This window comes from Anguilla rostrata, chromosome 3 (assembly GCF_018555375.3).
Source record: "Anguilla rostrata isolate EN2019 chromosome 3, ASM1855537v3, whole genome shotgun sequence".
In the NCBI taxonomy this organism is placed as follows: Eukaryota; Metazoa; Chordata; class Actinopteri; order Anguilliformes; family Anguillidae; genus Anguilla; species Anguilla rostrata.
The window spans coordinates 35,925,363-35,944,809 of NC_057935.1; the positions used below are offsets into that span (position 1 = coordinate 35,925,363).

At 39.4% G+C, this 19,447-nt stretch overlaps 1 protein-coding gene across 1 annotated transcript in view; it reads left to right on the forward strand.

Annotated features, from left to right (window-relative positions):
- Window positions 1–2,056: 2,056 nt before the first annotated feature.
- Window positions 2,057–19,447, forward strand: part of znf385b (zinc finger protein 385B) — a 101,099-nt gene continuing 83,708 nt past the window's right edge. Inside the window, exon 1 of the mRNA XM_064327332.1 lies at window positions 2,057–2,181. The gene's annotated coding sequence lies outside the window, so the exon portion shown is untranslated. The remainder of the gene's footprint in view (window positions 2,182–19,447) is intronic.

A 19,447-nucleotide genomic window follows, 5' to 3' on the forward strand; every position in this document is an offset into this window, starting at 1 on the left:
TATCAGTCGATTTTAAAATTGGCTTTTCAGACATCACCGTGAGAGTCCACACATCATAAGTCTTCACTTTGATGAAGATTGATCAAAGTATATTTAAAGTTTCACAGTGTCATTGTTACAATTCATATGACGAATTGCAGACGCATATTTTGGTCTAATGTACACCCAGTGTTCAATATATCTTTATGCTTCTTTGTGTATTGGCTAATGAATATATTATAAGAGGATTTCAAAAATCATGTTGGTTTAGGAGTGGGATCACAGCCAGATTTTGCTATAAACAAAGTGGATCAACTTCACAATCAGTGGGAGGTACCAGTGCACAAATAGATTGTCTCACATCTACCGACATGTCCTGAAAATTGCAGCTCTCCAGACCAGAGTGTTAAGATTTTATACCCATTTTTTCAAATTTGAGTTTGGAAGACGATTATAGCACCACCTTTTGACCAGTCATGGCCTTATAAAAGTATTTGGTGTTGCAACCAATCATGCCAGGAGTCATGCCTGTTGGTTGTATGACAAGTTTGAGCATGCTAGCTTCAACGAGCGGAATTTGTGTAAAAAAGAAATCTTGTGGTGTCCCCTATTGACCAGTTTAAATTACATTGGTATCAGTTAAACCACTTAGCTTAACATACAGCATCTACTACATTTCAGGATGATCAAACTGTGGATGATCAAACAGGATGATCAAAAAAGTGCCAAGAAACTCTGAGCAATGTGGGCACAAATAGGACCAATAATAAAAACCCTTAGGGAAAAACTATAATATAAAATATTGAATATAAAACAAAATTTCCCTGTGGTAGATTGGTGACCTGTACAGGGTGTATTCCTGCCTCCTTCCCAATGTACGCTGAGATAGGCTCCAGCACCCCCCACTACTCTGGCCAGGAATAAGTGGGTATAGAAAATGGATGGATGGATAAAACAAAATTTCAGTAAATCAAGATAGTGGACATGGGTAGTCCCAATGGAAAAAAAATGTAAATCTAGAATGTCTAGATCGGTGCATGAAGTTTGGCATCAATTGGACTTGTGATATGAACGTTATGGACCATACCATAACTACAGTGAGCTCCATAATGTTTGGAAAAAAGACATTTTATTTTTTCTTTATTTGGTTCTGTACTCCACAATTTTGGATTTGCAAGCAATTCAATTTTAACCACAATTTGTAAGCAAACAATTGTGGTTTAATATATTAATATTCTCAGCTTTTATTAAAATATATTTTTTATGCATTTTGGTTGAACCATGTAGAAATTACTAAACATTTTGTACATAGCTCCCATATTTTACATTACATTACATTTACATGTATTTCAGGGCACCACACTGTTTGGGACATATCAATTTTATGTAAATGAAAATAGACATGTTTAGTACTTTGTTGCATATCCTTTGCATGCAACGATTGCTTGAAGTCTGTGACTCATTGACATCACTAGGTGCTGAATATCTTCTCTGGTGATGCTCTACCAGGCCTGTACTGCTGCTATCCTCAGCTCCTGCTGGTTAAAGGGGCTAGTTGCCTTAAGTTGTCTCTTCAACATATGAAACGCTAGTTCAATTGGATTCAAATCAGAAGACCGAGCTGGGCAAGCATATTTCAAAATAAGCATTTGGCCCTAAAATCATTTAGGAAAACTGTGATACGTGATGTAAAACTGGCTTAGATGTGGAGATGTGTATTGAGTAAACATCTCCACAACTACTACTACTAAAAATGCCCAATTTATAAAGGAACAGAGACATTTTCAACGCAGTCATACGGTGAGATTTTTATCATGGTGAATTTCGCCAAAAATTGCAACAAAAAAGCAAAAATATAAGCAACTACGCTTAAACTGTATGAAATTAATATAAAGAAGAACCTGTAAATTACTTTTTAAAGAATTGAAATAAAGCGAGACTCATAATTCTTCATTCATACTACCGTGAATTCGCATGACGAAGTTCGGTTATGGATGATAAAGAGAAAGTAGGACATTCGCACGCTCAGGTAGTGCTGCCCCTCAAGGCCTCGAGATGAGCATGCGTGGATAGATTCAAGGCTAAGCAGAATGTAGCGCGTCAGTGTCAAACAGTCGGAGCGCGAGACGGAAGACTTGCCAACCTGAGAAAGAAACTCCGTTTAGAAACTCTTCTTAGCTTCTTACTGAATATCACCTGGAGGTAAGAAAATAAAACTGATGCTTAGCATGTTAAAATGATTAATGCAACGAAACGGACTTCTGATAGTTCTAACGGAGTTTTAGAATACTGATAGTATGTGAGAAAGAAGCACCGAAACAGCCTTGCATAGTGGTTGATGCATTCTGGCTATTGCTGGATGTTCTGTTCGAGAGCTGTGAAATTATTCACAAATGGTCAGTTTATCTGTAAATATTTTCCGTTTCTAGCCAGAATTTCGAAAACAAACAGAAACAGACGTTTCGGTGTTTATTCAGTATTTGGTAAATGGCTATAGCAAAATGTTAGGGGTTTCTCTCTCAGATTTTCTTTGAAAAGTTTTTTATATAGCTACTGCATATTGTTTAGACTTTAGACTTATTGACGAGCCGCATCCGTATATAGCGTGAAGACAACAGTGATTTGCATGCCACAGACTAACATGGTTTCTCCTAAGTTTTATTGCAGCTTTCGTTCTACAAATCGGTCTGTATAGAAGTGTGCTGAGTGTCTGACATGAAATATCTGCAGTTGTAGGCTATTCTCAGGAGTCAGGACGGAATTTGTCCTCAGTGTGTGAAACCTAACCTATATTCCGCGAGAGCTCATCACTTTCGCTGCAGTTGTACACGTGCAATGGTGTCAGATTTTTGGGACGTTAGGATGAAGATGTGTTTAAAGAATGACGTAGGCTACTCGTTCTGGAATGCTTACAGGATTCATCTCGTTAATAGCCAAGACTGCAACCCAGTCATAAAATTGTTTGCGCGTCTTAAATCTGAAAAATAATATTTTACTTTTGGCGCATAAATATTGTGGAGACTACCATAGGTTCGCGTCGTTAATACGCTTTCAAATGAATTGTATCATTCTTGTGCATTAAGCAATCAGCAATATTGCCATTTTTATTTAAAGGTTAAAGTACCGCCATCATATAGTCACATTTGGAGACTTATTCAATCTGAAAAATCAGTCACATTTAATTTATAATCCTCTTTAGTTCTGTGGCAGTTATGTAGTTCAATATTTGGTTATAGTGCAGATAAATGAACCAACTGGACCAAATATTAAAAGCCCTTCTGCTTCGCGTTTAGACATGGATGCAATGTGATTGTTTCTTTTATTAATGTTATCTTTTATTTAGAAAAGCTTAGAAAAGAGTTTGCATAGTTTGATCATTGGGAATTGTAATCACACTCATGTGTGTCCTGTTAAATCTAGAAATTCCCTGATTGGCTAGCCTACTATGGCAAAACGTGTGGCCCCATTTGAAAACTGGCGAAAATTAATACAAAATTTATATTTGAAAAGCACATGGTGATGTTTTCATTAACTGATGTTATTCTGTAATATAGCCTCTCCAAAAAAGTCTAGTAGATTGACGTATAAGACTTATGGTCAATATCTAGCTTATAAAGTTCACAGTCTATTTCACATTCTATTGTCAACTCTCTCCCTAAATGGGCATTTCCCCCCCACTAAATCAGCACAGAATCCAGATTAATTTATCATATCCTCCTTTGCCTGTCAACATGATTCAGTCACTGAAAAACACTGATGGGATGTGTTTATGTGGGTATTTTATGTTTGCATACACAAGGATCTGACATTAGTCCGACAGGGTTGCTCTTGAACCCCTGACCTCCTGATGAATGAATGAACTTGATCTCTGAACCAGCGATGCACTGGTTTTGATAGCATGTGAGAGGCAGACATGCTCTGCATTCACTCAAGCATATGAATATCAAAGTATGCTTTTTTTCCTGTATCTTACACTGGTCTGGTAAAAAAATAGATGAAACATACTGGTTCATACATCAGTCCTGTTTACAACATATTAACTAATGGATTTTTACTGTAAGGCTTTTTTAAATGGAAAGGCTGTATATGCTTGTGAGTTACCCTTACAGAATTATCAAAGTATTCTGCCCAAAAGCAAGGGGGAGCAATCCTCCTAGTTTCAAAATATCTGTATCCTAAAGCAAATCGAGAGGCATAGAATTTAAAACATTCAACATTGTCTGCATTTCTCATTTTTGTCCTATATTTCAGCATTCTAAATGAAAACGCTCAGGGAACATGACAGTTCAGTGGTAATCAAGCCCTCTTCTGCCATCGATCTAGCAAGGATTTTTAAGAATTGTCCCCTGCTATAAATTTAATGTCTGCGTTCAGTCAAGTAATGGCACGTTTACTGGCAGTGACGCTGACTGTTTTCATTAGAGGATCTGTGATGTACACGCATATTTAGCATTTAGTATGGACATCCGGGCCCAGGTTTGATTGCAGTGAGGTGCAATTTGAACAGCATATGGTGGCACACCTGGCCATGGTCCAGTGCTTCTGGCAGATGGAAATAAGGGACATTATTGTTCCACGGACACCAATTTATTAGAACCACAGCAGACAATGATGCCTTTTATTGGTGGGAGGAATGACAGACAAGTGGTGGATTTGTTGTGCAAGCACAAAACAAAACACACTCATTACTGGTGTGCATGTGCATTGGATTACAGTTGCCTCGCAGTGGATGCCTAGTGCCTTATATGCACCTGCTTGGCCTGGGAAATAAGAAATTTCACAAGCTCTACAGTAAATGGTGTATCACCAAATTGTCTTTCAGCAAGTTTCATTTTCCAATATTTTTAAAATAGCAATGCAAGGATAAAGCATTTTTCACAGGCCACCAGAATACTTTGCTATTGCTAGAGACCTGATTCTTGATATGGCGCCAAGGGCTTACATTTTCCTGGAGCCTTAGTAATATATCCTTTGTAAATATACAAATAACGTCACAAAGTAGAATTTATTATTTGTGTGCTGGGATAGGTGATATACCCAAAAAATCAATTTGGCAATACACAGTAAATTTCACACTATTTTTCTTAATATGGTTAATAAACAAAGTAGTCATTGTAACATGATTAATACGTTTTTGTTAGTTTGATACTAATAAATGTGATGTCAGTTTTTTCAGTTTAAGTGTATTGAGAATTAACAAAATACAGTGAGTATTTCTTTATAATCAGGAAACACTGGAGCATGTGATTTTGATGATGTGGGTATATATCAGCTAATAATTATTAGTTCTGTTCATTTACGGCAGTACCTGTATGTTACTCATTCATAACATGAAGCCATGTTTAAGCAACAAAAAACACAATGGCAGACAGTGTTATGCAGATTTACTGCAGTTCTACTTAAATAGCGACAAAATCACCATTGGTTAAAATATCATTACAGCTAATTGAGGCTTTTCAAAGCAAAGCAAAGCAACACTGGTTTGCATATTAGCTGGCTAGCAATCATTCCTGGAGTAGCTTTTAAGAAAGGTTTTAAGGATGATTTCCACAAGTTCATAATTTGTGTGAAATTGTACTGGTGATTATTGTCATATTGCCCACCTCTACTGTGTGCCCTTTTCACAGTTTTGAGAAAGGTGCATTCAGGATTTTAACAAAAGTCAACCAAACACTATGAGGTGGTTTATTTTGAGTAAATTAAAAAGAAATGTAGTGTAGATGTTATGTGTAATTGTGGCAGAATTCATAAAGTGCTTTTGGTCGCCATAGATCTTATCACCATAAAATTAAAGTGTTCGGAAGTGCAAAGATGTTCATGGACACCATAAATTTATTGTTTTATGTTGTAGTTTTAAGTATTTTTAAAGGAGTAACATGGTGGTTTTCACACTTTCTCAGTTGTATGTGCTATTTGCACGAGAGGTATTGAAGAAACACGATGAGTAAAGTATTAAATATGTCCGTTCTTTATTTTCAGAGAAATATGTGTTTTAAATGTATCGTCCTATTTTCAACCGGTTGAGAATGTTATCGACTTATCGACTCACAATTATAGTAACCACTCCCCTTTCCACGCCCCGTAAAGAAATCTGATTGGACACACCGTCTTGCTACAAGTGTGCTGTGAAGTTTACGACAAGGCTGAATCCTTCTGACATAATTTTCATAGAAACTATATGCTCAGATCGCCTAGTTTCACTCACTGTGGCCAAGCGGAATCGATAACGTTTCAGAAAATATATAACTTTAAAAGGTTTAATTCAATCTTCTACTGGGACTTTTGCCGTTTATTGAGGGTGTGAAAGAAAATGTCGGTGCCGCTGACTATAATCGAATGTTTTTCAGATTTACCGTTCGATTGAGCAAGTATCATTCAAAGTACGTTTTTATGGGTTAGTGCTGTCCGATTGTGCTAGCTACTTCACTTTAACCTTGTACGGCGATCAGTAAAGTCTAACAGCACAGCACCACTTAATTGTTGTCACTTCTATCACCACTGTAATGAACTAAAAAAAGGCGACAAACTACCTTTTCTGTGATAAATGTACTCTTGAGCTCACGCGCATACACTGCTGGCGACATTCTATAGCCTACTGTCAGTCAGATTGCTGTGATAGCTCATTCTAAATCATTTTTGGGGACCCATGGATAAATCGTGACCCATAGTTTGCGCCGCTGGCTTACAGGCAAGACATTGCAAATATTTGACTAACGTGAGGTTCACTTATTAGAGTGCCTTTTAAGTACTATTAGACTATCTCTGGTTGGTTATATTCATTTTTATCTAGCTAGCTAACGTTAGCTAGCTATGTAGTTTGCTTTCATAATGTAATGTTATCGATAACTTTAGATAGCTAGTTTGCTTTCATAAGGACGTTATAGTTGTGGTTTTATCTTAACTTGGCTAGCTAGCTAGCAAAAATTATTATTGGATATAAGTCAACATCCTTAGCTATCGATACTCGATATACTAAGTTAGCTAGCTTGTGAAAATTCAGTCTCCCAAGATGAGCGCGTATCATGGAGGTAGCTATGGTAACGGGGCACAGTCTGTCAATCATAGCTAACTGACAGTTCTTATTACCACGCCCAGACAGTTCAGGTTAACTTTTGTAGTGGGAAATTTAGGCTTAGACAAACACGTTTTAAAATACATTTAAATGACTGAATGATAAAAAAAAGATATGCACTTTTGTTTTGTTGTTCCCTAAAGACAACTGGCAAATGTCACATTCAACCACCATGTTACTCCTTTAAGGAGTCGTGCCCAAAGATGAACTTGATGTAAGTTACAGGGCAATAAATCAAATCTTCAAGGGGGAGATGCTGTTTAAAGGTTTTTTTTTAACAAGATCGCAGGAAAGAAATCTGGCAGGTGTTGACTGTACAACTTGCTTCAATGTGATATGAGAAACATTGCAGCATTTTTAAATAAGTATCATGATTGTACTTCCCTCTGGTGAATATTTTGGAAATTCATAAACACTAATTTTGCTAAATTAGTGTTTATGAACATATCACATTGTCTGTGGCTGGAAAATTAACCTAAAACACATTTACAATATTTACAAGTTTTGTTGATAATAGTAAAGTCTGTTACTATTTATTGTGAAAGAATAGGAAAATAAAACCATAATCATGAGTGCTTCCCCAAATCCCCCCCCCCCCTCCTGAATTACCAATCAACAACATCCACCCTACTGCAGAAATATAGGCTTATTTGCAGCATACTTGATACAGGCCTGATTAACTGTCCAAATCAATGCTGCTTTTCTGTGGTTCATGCCAGCCCTAATGCAGGCTACTGAGAGTAAAGTGTACACAACTGGAGTGGTTTTCCTGAAAAAGGTGAGCAAATTTTGTGCAGAAACAGCACTGTAGGAAGTGTTATGTGAAAAGCACTATTTCAGAGAGGTTTGTGGTGCTGGGGCTCCTGCGAGAGCAAAGCTATCCCCCTTTCGACCCTCCCTGCTGGTTAGCAATCTGCATTTCTTAAAAAAAAAAAGATCTTTTCTGTCAGAAATGAAATAGTGTAACCCTAGGCAACAGACAGTATCATCAGTCCTCCCTGATTGTGTCAGATCTGTGTTAGGCCTATCTGTAAATGGAAATACAAGGGCACTGTACCTGTAGTGGAAGACTGGGAGCTAACATGTTGGCCAAGTTCATTTATTTTCCAGAAGACTCCAGGAGGCCTCGTGCATTAAGCATCATGAGGCCGAGGAGACTCTTTTCTCACACTGAATAACCCAGCCATTTTTAGAATGACGTTTGAATATTATTCTTGTAGCTGTTCTTTCCTAAGGTGTGACTGCAGGCAAGCTGCTGTTAAATGTTAAACCTATGAAGGATGGAATTTTAATGACTATAAAACTGTAAATTAATTAGATACCTGGTAAGATATGAACTACCTATTAATGGCTTTTTAATGAGTCATTAGAAGGATTTTTAAGGAGTGCCATGTCACATGACACTTATTTAATGAAAGGACATGCAGAAAAATGCCTATGAATTAACATTGTCCTGTATTTACTGCAAAGTCTTTAGAGAGAGGAAAACGAATCATTATTCCGCCCAATAAAATGTCTTGGCCTTGCCTTTAATTTGATGATGATGATGATGATGATGATGATGATGATGATGACATCAACAACAGTCACAGAGTTGTCCTCTGACAGCGCTGTCCTCTGTTTCCTGATGCTGTGTATTGGTTGAATGCTGTGTATTGGCAGATAATTTAACCCTGCTGGTCGTCTATCTATTTTTTTCAAATATGATTTTTAAATTATTACACTTTAAAAATGATGACTTTAAATTGCTGTAAAGTTTTTGGCCTTTAAAATAAATGTGTATGAGCTGGTCTTGGACATTTTTACAATGCATACACAAAGAGTTATTTTCCTGTAGCAGTAAGTTGTCTGCTTAGGTGAGCTTTAATTAGACTCATTCTGTCTTGGGTGATTTATGGGCCTCTCGCTGTTTTGTGAAAGTGATCTATGGGCTGATGAGGCAGTAAGGCTTCATTTGCCTGCACCTGTAATTTTTGTCTTTTTTGGGAGGACAGGATTAATTGTCTGTGAAGAGCCGGGGACGCAGATGATGGCATTATACTTTGTCTACAGAATCTGGTACACAAGCATAAAATAGTGTGGCTAATCACCGGTAGGACCCTTTATATCCACCCATCCATCTTCAAGATTATAAGTCAAATGATTGGTCGGATGCACCAGATGGAAAGAAGGTGCACCAGAAATCAGTGCTGTTGTGCCTGTCAGGATGTCATTAACAGAGCCCTGTTGCAAATTGAATTCATGAAAACTTTGAACAGTCCCATTCAGGGAGAATGCAACTGAGTGCCTCTCTGGGTTGCCAATTTCATTTAACCCTTGAACTGCCACAGCACCTCTTTTGGCATTTGGCAAATATTGAATAACTCTGCTGTCATTAAAACTGTTTTTTTCCCATTTGTGACTTCTCCCAAAGAGAGGCAAAAAAATTTCCATTGTTAAAAATGCTGTAAAAATTTTTTTAAATGTAATAATTAATGTAACCAATCTTACTTAACCGTTTGAGCCAGACAGTGCTCATTTCCTCTGGATTGCTTGGAGGCATAGAGTCCATCAGAAAAATGTATGATTATTCCAAGCGAAACTATTAGAGAGTTACAACTCTGGTATTTGGGTGGAAAATCATAAGATTTTAAGCAAAAGCAGAAGTGGTGCTTTTGAGTCAGGGACATCACCTGAAAGTTGATGACCGTGGATGACCAGCCTGGAAGGACTGAAGGGTCATGTCATTATTTAAAGGCCATTTTCATTGATGAGTACTTTTAGCTATTGTGGCACAGCTGCATGGCATACTTAATATGATAGATATTTACTACCATTGTAACTGGAGTCATTATATTTACTACCATTGTAGCTGGAGTCAAGGGGCTAACGTCCTTCAGGTTGGTTTAGATTGTCTCATGACATCATGAGTCATGCTAGTTTGCCTAGCATAAAGCATGTTTTATTCACCCTTTATTATGTTTACCCATTAGCCAGGTGACATTGGTTATATGACATTTGTCTTAACATGTTGCTTAAGAAGGTGTTGTATCACACTTTATGAAGCATGACATCTACATATGATTTATGAAGCCATTAGGTCATGTTTTTGAAGGCATTATATATGCGATATAAAATGTTTATGGGAAACACTTCTTAAAGTGTGACCCAATAGCCTACTAATTGCAGAATAATCATGAGAAAAAAATGTGATATTCCAAACTGATTTATCTTAAAAAGCCATTTTTTGCAGGCAGAGTATAGAGTGTATAGAGTTTATTAAGCTACGACCTACTACAGTCCAGACAAATATAGCATAAATTGTATAATCCACTGCATTGGCGTTGTGTCCATTCAAACTGAAGGGGCACATTTTGGCCTCTCTCAGATATGAAAATTAAATTTTTTTTATCAAATTCGTCATTTGTAATATTTATTCATTACGATTTTGGATATACAAGTCAAAAGTGTTCTTCAAAATATGGCACAGAGCATACATCAGTAAACCCATAATGCCCTTTTCCCTATGTTGCTAGTTCCTCCCTTGAATCAGTTGGCATCTGAGGTAAAATATTCACAAGATATTACCTCAGTTGGAGATGGTTATACGCTGCCCCACAATGCACATGAGGACCAGGTAGAAATGATAGGACATAATGACATTGTAGCATTAGAATATCGTTGTTGGTACCCGACCTGCGGTGCACATTGAGGGTGTTCAGCCAGTCAGTCAGTTGAGTTGGCAAGCTTGAGTGGTGAGTGGGACCAGTCACCATGTGAAAAGGGCAAAAATGGAGAAAACCACATTCAATCATGCTTTGGTTTCCTTTAGAAAATATCTAGTTAGTTTGATTGCTGGTTGCCTAGTTAGTAAAACTGGCTTTTTGGTACCTTCTTCCACCCATCCAGCCTGATGGTTTACTAGCTTGGGGTTTACATGCACCACAGAAAACCTGGAAATTCATCCGCTAGTTTTCCAGTCATGGTGAACAAGTGGAAAATGAGAAAATTATTTAAAACAATCAAGCTAAGTGCACAGCAACACTACAGCGCTTGAAATTAGGGTTTGGTCTATGTTCAATGACCAAGTAAAAGTCGCACCAAAGGTTGTATGAAATGTCCTGCAAAGACAGCGTACCTATTGGTTGTTGACAGTGTAGCATTGTAAAATTGTACACCAACTGAGTCAAGACTGGCTGATTTTACTCCAATTTGTATGACTGTGAAATTGTTTAAAATATCATCAGCATAAGACCCTTCCCATAAATCACTTTTGTCTTTTTCTCTCTCATTCAGAGAGAGACAAAATACATTTGGATGAAATCAAGTCAGTTATTTGTTCCTATAAAATGGCATTGTTTATAATATCATGCATATTTTGCTGTTCTCAGGATGAACGCATGTGTTTTTTAAAGATTTTTCATTTTTCAAAAAACTTTAAAAATCTGTGTCCTATAGCGTTCTGGAAATACACCAAGTGTGTTATTTTCACAATGCTAGGTATCACACAGAGTAATTACTTTTTTTAACAATCCAATTTTTAATGGCATCACTTGGCTAATGTATGTCTAGTGGGACAAAAGCACGGCCATTCGAATGTTAAGTAACAGCTACTGTATACATTCCTTCATTTATGAGAGAGGTTTTTTTTGCTGGGAGGTTAGAATAGAAGGTAAGAGTCAGTGCACACACCCACTTCTCTGTCACTGCCAACACATTCCTCCTGGAGTAGCCCCAGGGGCTTGTGCTCGGAACAGGGAGGGACTGGAAAAAGAAGCAAGTGGGTCCTCTGTGTCCCTGTGGACTTAGGAGGAAGGACAGCCACTGCCAGGGACCCAGGATTGTCAGACGGTCAGCTGGTTCCAGTGATTAGCAGCAAGGCGGAGGCTGGAAGGTAGGGGAGGAGTGGGCTTCTCCACTAACGGGTGATGAATCACGCTGTGGCTCCTTCGCCTGACAGGGCTGGGTCTATTTCTGGGGGATGTGAGATGGAAAATGTAAGAAAAGTCCCATCTGAACGCGAAACACGGCATTGGTTGAATATTTAATCATGTATGCCTTAAGTCCCCTCTGTGACTTTCACGACCCAGTGTGGATTGGCGGATGGAAAGCTGGAAGCTCTGCGTAGCACTCTCCTGTGAGTTACTCCCGTTCCTCCCTGAGGTGGTTTATCCCAGGTCACCAATGCCATTTGACTTAGCGATTCATGTCTGCCATGCATTTGACTCTTTTTACTCCTTGATTCTTTTTTTGTATTTTTTATTATATATTTTTAGAAAGTCCATCATATTCTTTATCTGTATTTAGCCCCTTCTTTTTCTTCCAGTTTGGAATGCCCCAATCATATCTGTAAGCGTGTCTCTGCAAAAACACTGCAACATCCACCATCCGCTTCAGAGAGAGTAAACCAGCATGCGTTTTTCCACAGGTTGACAGACTTTTCAGTGTGCAGTTGCTCAGCTGAAGTGCGTGGTTAGCACATCACAGGAGTATGCTTCATGCGCATGTGGCTGCCATCTTGAGCTGCTGTTGCGCATTCAGACGGGAATGGCCCTGCTCGATTTCAATCATCCCTCCCTGACCACTGCTGCGACCATAAATGCACCAACCTACATGATGCTGGCTGTCATTACCATAGCTCTGTCATGGCCAGGATTTGATACCAACTGTGAGCCTCGTCCTACCCCAGAAATTTCATTGTTAGTACCCATTGTACTAACAGGATGAATCCCCCCACAGTCCCCTTGACCAGTATTTAGGGCTCTATATGGATACAGTTCATAATACAATCTCATCAGCAGAATTATGTGGGGCAGATGGAACATGCACACGCACGCACACAGCACAGCAGGGTCACTATCGAAGGAGAGATGTTTATCTGCGCATTGAAGAACAGGAATGTGTTTTCAAGAGGTACTTCACCGAAGGAAATGATAGCATTTCCCCGACTGCATTAAGGGCCAGCGTGTAATATAAGTAGGCAGTGTCATTTTTATAACATAAAGCTTGAATGAAATAGCAGTTCCCCAGGCTCAGTTTTGTCATTAAACTGAGGTCAAGCTGCATGGCTGTTCAGACTGGCAGCTTTTGGGTGCCTGGGAATAGCCAAGCGGTTACATAGTCATATGGGAAATAATGGGGATTTTCAGGGAGAAATGGTAAGGGCAACATGCAAATAAAGCTGTTTTGCTTGACTGGTGCCTTCGGGGTATTGGTTCTTGATTGCTTCCAGGGGTAAAAGCAGCCTCCGACACCCAGCTATATTTTTATTTTGTTTTCCGGGTTTTTGTGAAGGAATGGAAAAAGATCCACCATAGATGTGACACCCACTGGAGTGGCAGTTTGAAGGCAGAAACCATCTCATCTGAATGAAAGTCATTGACACAGGACTGCTAAAAATCACTGCTGATGCACATTCTACAATCAACAAATATAGATCATTCTTTCCAACAATGCACAGTTACACCAGCAACTTGTTTGACAGGAAGAATCATTATTTGCAAGAATATATGCATTTGTACTATGAGCCTCCCAAATGCATCAGTGATGAATTTATTTTGAAGGGTTTGACAACAGTTTTACTTTTTTTTCCTACCGGAATTATAATTACGGTTATTAATTAGACACTTTTAATGAGGAATGAGGAATGATATTCCCTTTAAGGTGCCATATTTAAAATCGACATAGCAGCAAAGAATGAATATCCTAATTTAAGGACAAATAATAGTTTCAACAAGATATTGGCTGGAATGAAAGACCAGCATGGATGGGGAGGTGAGGAGTTTTGAGTGCCTGATTCAGAAGCATTGTGTAGTACCAGCACAGAGCATGAACATATAGGGCCCTGTTTTCACAGTCAAGGCGCGACTAGAAAACTTGAGTGGTAACTCGTGACTGCGGCAAATTAAAGCGTGTCTAACTCAATTTTGCTAATTTTGTGGCTAAGAGACTAGTATGCCTACAGCAGAGTTGTAAAAGAGGTTTTAGAGAAATGGCTGTTTTATCAGTCTGAAACTTTTTAAATGTTTTTCCCCTTTATCTCCCCGTTTTGGAATGCTCAGATGATCTGAAAGCTTTGGCTCTGCTTTCAGCGATTCTTTCCCAATTCCACTTGAGTGTGTTTGCTTTGCACAGGCATCACAATTTTACCAAGTTCATTTCCCAATAGCTAGGGACCACCTCTCAGCAGTGGTCTCGGTTCAATTCCTTTAATTCGCACCCGAGGGCAATTATATCACTCTGCTCTTTTCATGGGTGTTTTCACTTTTGTACAAATTTAAGTGATCAAATCAACCAGGTGTGATTATGCCCTAAGTGTTTGGAGTCTCTGAATGTTAGTCTCGGTATGTGGATAACTGGCTGGAACAACATATTTTGTCTACTGGATGTGTTTTGTCTGCTGCAGGATACTTCCTCGGTTTTTCGTCATTATATAAATGAAAATTGTAAAGGAGTTTTCTGTAAACTGCAAAGACACAAACAAACAGTTCTTGTGGGCACTGGAAGGTATTTGGAAAAGACAAAGGCTGGTTACGGCTTCCAGAATTGGCTGTGTCTCAGTCACCCTCGCGTCTGACTCGCTGAGTGGCTGTTTCCTGAATTAGAAGTGAGGTGAGAGGCTTTTTCTCAGCTTCAGTGGATCAGACATGACATTGGTTCAGTTCTAACGAGAATGATGCTGCGTGTTGTCCAGAGAAATTCGGCATGTCAGTGTTGATTTGCATACACAGCGAAAGCTGTCCTCCAGAATAGGTAAATATATATCTATCTTGAGCTATATATATTATTCACCTCTGTGTCCTTGCAATACTTGCAGGGAATGAAAATTTGCTGAAGTTAAAAAAAATATGCTGATAACTAAAATCTTATTAAAAGCCTGCCAGTTGAAGAGAAAGTGAGTTGTGTGTAGATTTGTTTGTTAAATGTTATTTTGGCAAAAAACGCAGGCCAGCCTGCAGCGTCAGCAAGCGATGTGCAGATATGCGGAGCGATGGTTCGGCTGGGAGATGGTTTTGAAGCGTTGCTGTGCCGCACATCTGTGCTTCCAGCCCTGACATGGAGGTGTGAGAATGCCACCTCACTCTGGCCTCAGAGAAACTCACGCAGAGAGAAACCCGAGACGGCTGAGCTCTGTCATTAAGTCCCTGAACCCTTCCCTCTCGTTTGGCTTTACCGTCTTGCATGTAATGAATGCGGCATTGAGACTTCATGTTTCTGGGTGTCAACATTTTGTCAGTGACTAGAAAGGGTTATGTTGTCATTACGAGCACACGTCTTCATTTTGAAAGCAGTTTAGGGGCTCAGGTCATTTACTGCCTGCTTCAAGGCCGTGTCCCAATGTCTGTATCTGTAGCACATGCCCCAACAATCCCCTGAGCAGCAGAAAGCTAAATCCTGGTCACTGTAGAAAAGACCAGAGTCAACTCGTATGTAAAGATTTATATTGATTAAATAACTCTATTACACACTTTCCCTCTGCCCCAGATGTGCTGCCTCACTGATAGACACACTCTACATCAGGGATGGGCAAGGAGGGTAATACCTTTTTCTGGATTTCAGGCCAGCTCCTGCTCTTAATTATTCAATTAGCCCACTCATTTACATAATCTGACATTCCGTGACATGAACAGCAGGTGATTAATGTTCTTGTGCCTGTATGCCTGTGTTGTATTGCTTTACTGTGGTCTAATCTGTGAGTGAAATAGTGTTGGTGTATTAATTAACTGATTGAGTCTAAGTACCTGGTGGCAGCAAAAACCTGCATACACACCGGCCCTCCAGCACTGGAGTTGCCCACCCCTACACAAAGTTATTACAGGAGTGCTAAGAATGCACAAATCCTTTGTGTAGAACCGGTTTGCCTAATTGATGTTATTGAATTGGCTCCACATCACGGATACAGATAAATACTTTTTTGTAAATGCGATTAATCCTTTCAGCCGGAGGTCTGACCTTCTGTTTCTTTCCCACCATTCTTGCAGGTTGGGGTTAGTATCTGGCATAACATTACAGGGTGTAAAGAAGTTCCATTAGTCGAAGAGCATCCATGTTAATGTTTTATGAATGGTGACTGGGTAAAAGAGGACCTGCTCGGTTGACCAGCCATGCTCACTACTCACGTTTCAGACATCAAGGACATTTTGGGCCTTAAAAGTCTGAATAATGTAATTTAAGACCGGAGTGATTGTATTTTTGTATTTGTTCTATAAGCATCTGTCTGTGGACCCAGTTGTCATGGTGTTCATTTGCAACACTAAGTCATTATTCGCGACATTGCAGCATCAGAGAGTGAAAAAAAAGAAATGGTAAAAATAGTCCCAGGATGACACCAGAGACAACCTCTATCATTTGATTTAACCCAATAAATCTGCAGCAGTTGTGTCTCAAGTAGAAGATGTGCATATTTGCTGTACGGCTGTTACACTGAAAGCTTACTGTGCATTAAGAACCTGGCGCTTTAGGATTATCTTCCCACCCAGGACGCGAGTCATTGAGATTAAGAGTAATCTGATTGCACTGAGGTACAAATTACAGCACAAAGGGATCTGCAAGTGGGTTAACAGCCAGGCTTTGAGAGCACCATCTCTGAAATGATTGGTCCATGGGGGATTACCAACTCAGAGACAATTATGAGGTCACCGGCCTAATCCCCAGTGCACAACAGCTGCACAGCTAAACACAGCCCTTTCTGATGCGATGTTATGATATTGAAAATCATTTCAAACCTGATCGTTCTTTGTTTCCATCCTTCAGTGTAGCATTGTTATAACTTGCCTTCAACCAGTAATCCCTTCCACCTCTTCATACACAAACACGAGCGGTGTTACAGCGTTCCGCGTTGCAGCAGTCGGCTGTCCTAACGCGGACCTCAGATTCCATTGCTGAATAAATGAAGCTGTGTTTTGACATTGCTCCTGGTGCTTTATCTCCAGAATGTATGACTCCTTTTGGGAGGATTCTATATTTAGCTATGGTCCTTGAAAAGCATGCTGAAAGGCTTGCCTTCATGTGCTGTTTGTCTTAGATATGTTTGTTTAGTTTTGTGCTTCTTAAGTCAGGCCAGGTAGTACCAACAGTCATTAGTAGTATTGTCTAACCCCTGCCTTCTGTTCTTTGTCTGCACACTACAGCCCTGATTTAATTACAATGATCCGCTCTCTGGGTTATTTTATTTAGAACAGAATAGAATAACTTCATTTTTTCCTGGGAAAACTTCAGGTAACCATTTTGATGTAGCCTACAATGAAAATGTGATTTGATTACACCCCTTTCTTACACAAGATTGAAATAAACGAGCAGCGCGTTTGTTGTGAATTTCCATTCGTTGGTTCCGTGTGCCACGCATTGTTTATGGAACTGGACCAGATTAATTAAGCTATCGCGGAACAAGGTCAATCCAACCTTAACAGGTTTCGCCAGAAGAGGGGCTGTTTTGAGCATGGCTCGTACTTTGTGGCTTCCTGACCAAGCCTCTCTTGGCCCGCACCGTGGCCATCTGAAGCATCTTCTGTTCCCGGTGCTTTTTTTTTAGCGACGAGCATGACCGAGCCCATTTCCACCCCCTGCTACTGTGAAAAATCTGTCCCGTGTCAGACGTGCTGTGCTACCTGTTGTCCGTGCACAGTGTGGGTCTCAGGTGTGACGTCTTCCCTCGTTATTGCCCCTCCTATTCTGCAAATTGCCTGTGACTCACAGGGTCTCCTGTGTAGCAACCGGGCCGTTGAATTTTTCCAAAAATCAGAAGAAAGGAAGTTTAAAAGCCCACACAGTTTTTCACACAGTGCTCCATTCTTCCTGAATAGAGCCCCATTTTTGGCAGTGGGGATGCCATGTTTTTCTGCAGTCTGTGATAACAGGTGTTTATGTGACAATGTGATGTCACCTTCACCTCTGATGCTGCCTAGCAACCAAGTGGCAGATGGACCAGATGATTCTCAACTGCAGAATAATAATTTGTGTTATCACCTTTAAGAAACATTCACCACATTTCATTAAATTAAATTCATGCTTTTATTTATGTTTTGTGTGTGAGGTAATTTTCTTTTTAAAGCTGTATTTAACAAACAATGACCTATATGTTATTGAGCCAAATCAGTCATATCAAGTCTCCAACATTGGCAAAATGTTTTCATAAATCGAAACGTTACAAAAGTTATTCATCATTACTCTGAACTGCATAGTACGAACTACATGAACCCCACCACTGCCCCTATTATAAACTGAAAAAATGCTTTCATAATTAATAAATTATTCCTCATCTTTATTCTGAACTACTGCTTGCAATGAACCCCTAATGAAATAACAAAAAAACTACAGAATGTAGGAATGTAGGCTAAAATGTTTTGTTATGTTTTGTTTGTTCATACTTTTTGTTCCTGCTTTGTCAGAGGTGGGTAACCCGGCTTCAAAGAGTAAAAAGACTGACCATGTATTTGCTCCACCACCATGCACTAAACCAGCTGATTCTAATTAGCATAACTCTTCAGCATGATGGGAGAACTAATTATTGTGATCAGCTGGTTTAGTGCATGGTGCTGGAGCAAATGCATGGTCAGTCTTTTTACTCTTTGAAGCCGGGTTACCCACCTCTGCGCTTTGTTAAAGCCCCACTTTACTTGTATGTTTGATTTGCATAACCTTAGGTAAATCAAAGAAAAAATCTATACGTTTCCCTGGGTGGAATACATCTTCAGCTATTATGCTCTTACTCAAACTTCCCCAAGTTTATTTTGTAAAGACAAGCACATGAGCTTGGAGCAGTCTAGAGCGATGGGGAGACACAACATCCCTTGCTGTACTGAAATGTTGCTTGAAACATTCATTGGGGGGGGGGGGGGGGGTGGGGGAGATCAGATATTTTAGAGCCACATGATCCAGGGCTGGGTGTGTTATTAGCTAACAACCTCTGTAATGATTTAACTCTAGAAAGGCTGCATTTGTAGGTATGTGGATCTAATTGAGAAATGTGCTGACTTCTGAGCGTGCATCAAAGAGATGGGGAGAAACAATCAGAATCCGAATAATATTGGCCAAATTCAGGAGGAGAAAACATTCGGGGATAACGCATTATCCGAGTGTTACCGAATATGGTATTTGTATTCGGCGCCATACAGTCCCCTCCGAAAGTATTGGAACAGCAAGGTCAATTCCTTTGTTTTTACTATACACTGAAGACAATTGAATTTGAGGTCAAAAGATGTACATGAGATGACAGATCCGAATTTCAGCTTTTATTTCCTGGTATTTTTATCTAGATTTGTTAAACAACTTAGAACATATCACCTTTTGTATCAGACAACCCAATTTCTAGGTGAGCAAAAATATTGGAACATGTGACTGACAGGCGTTTCTTGTTGCCCAGATGTGTCCTGTTAGATTGATTGGTTAAACAATAAATAGTTCTGAATGTCTACTCTT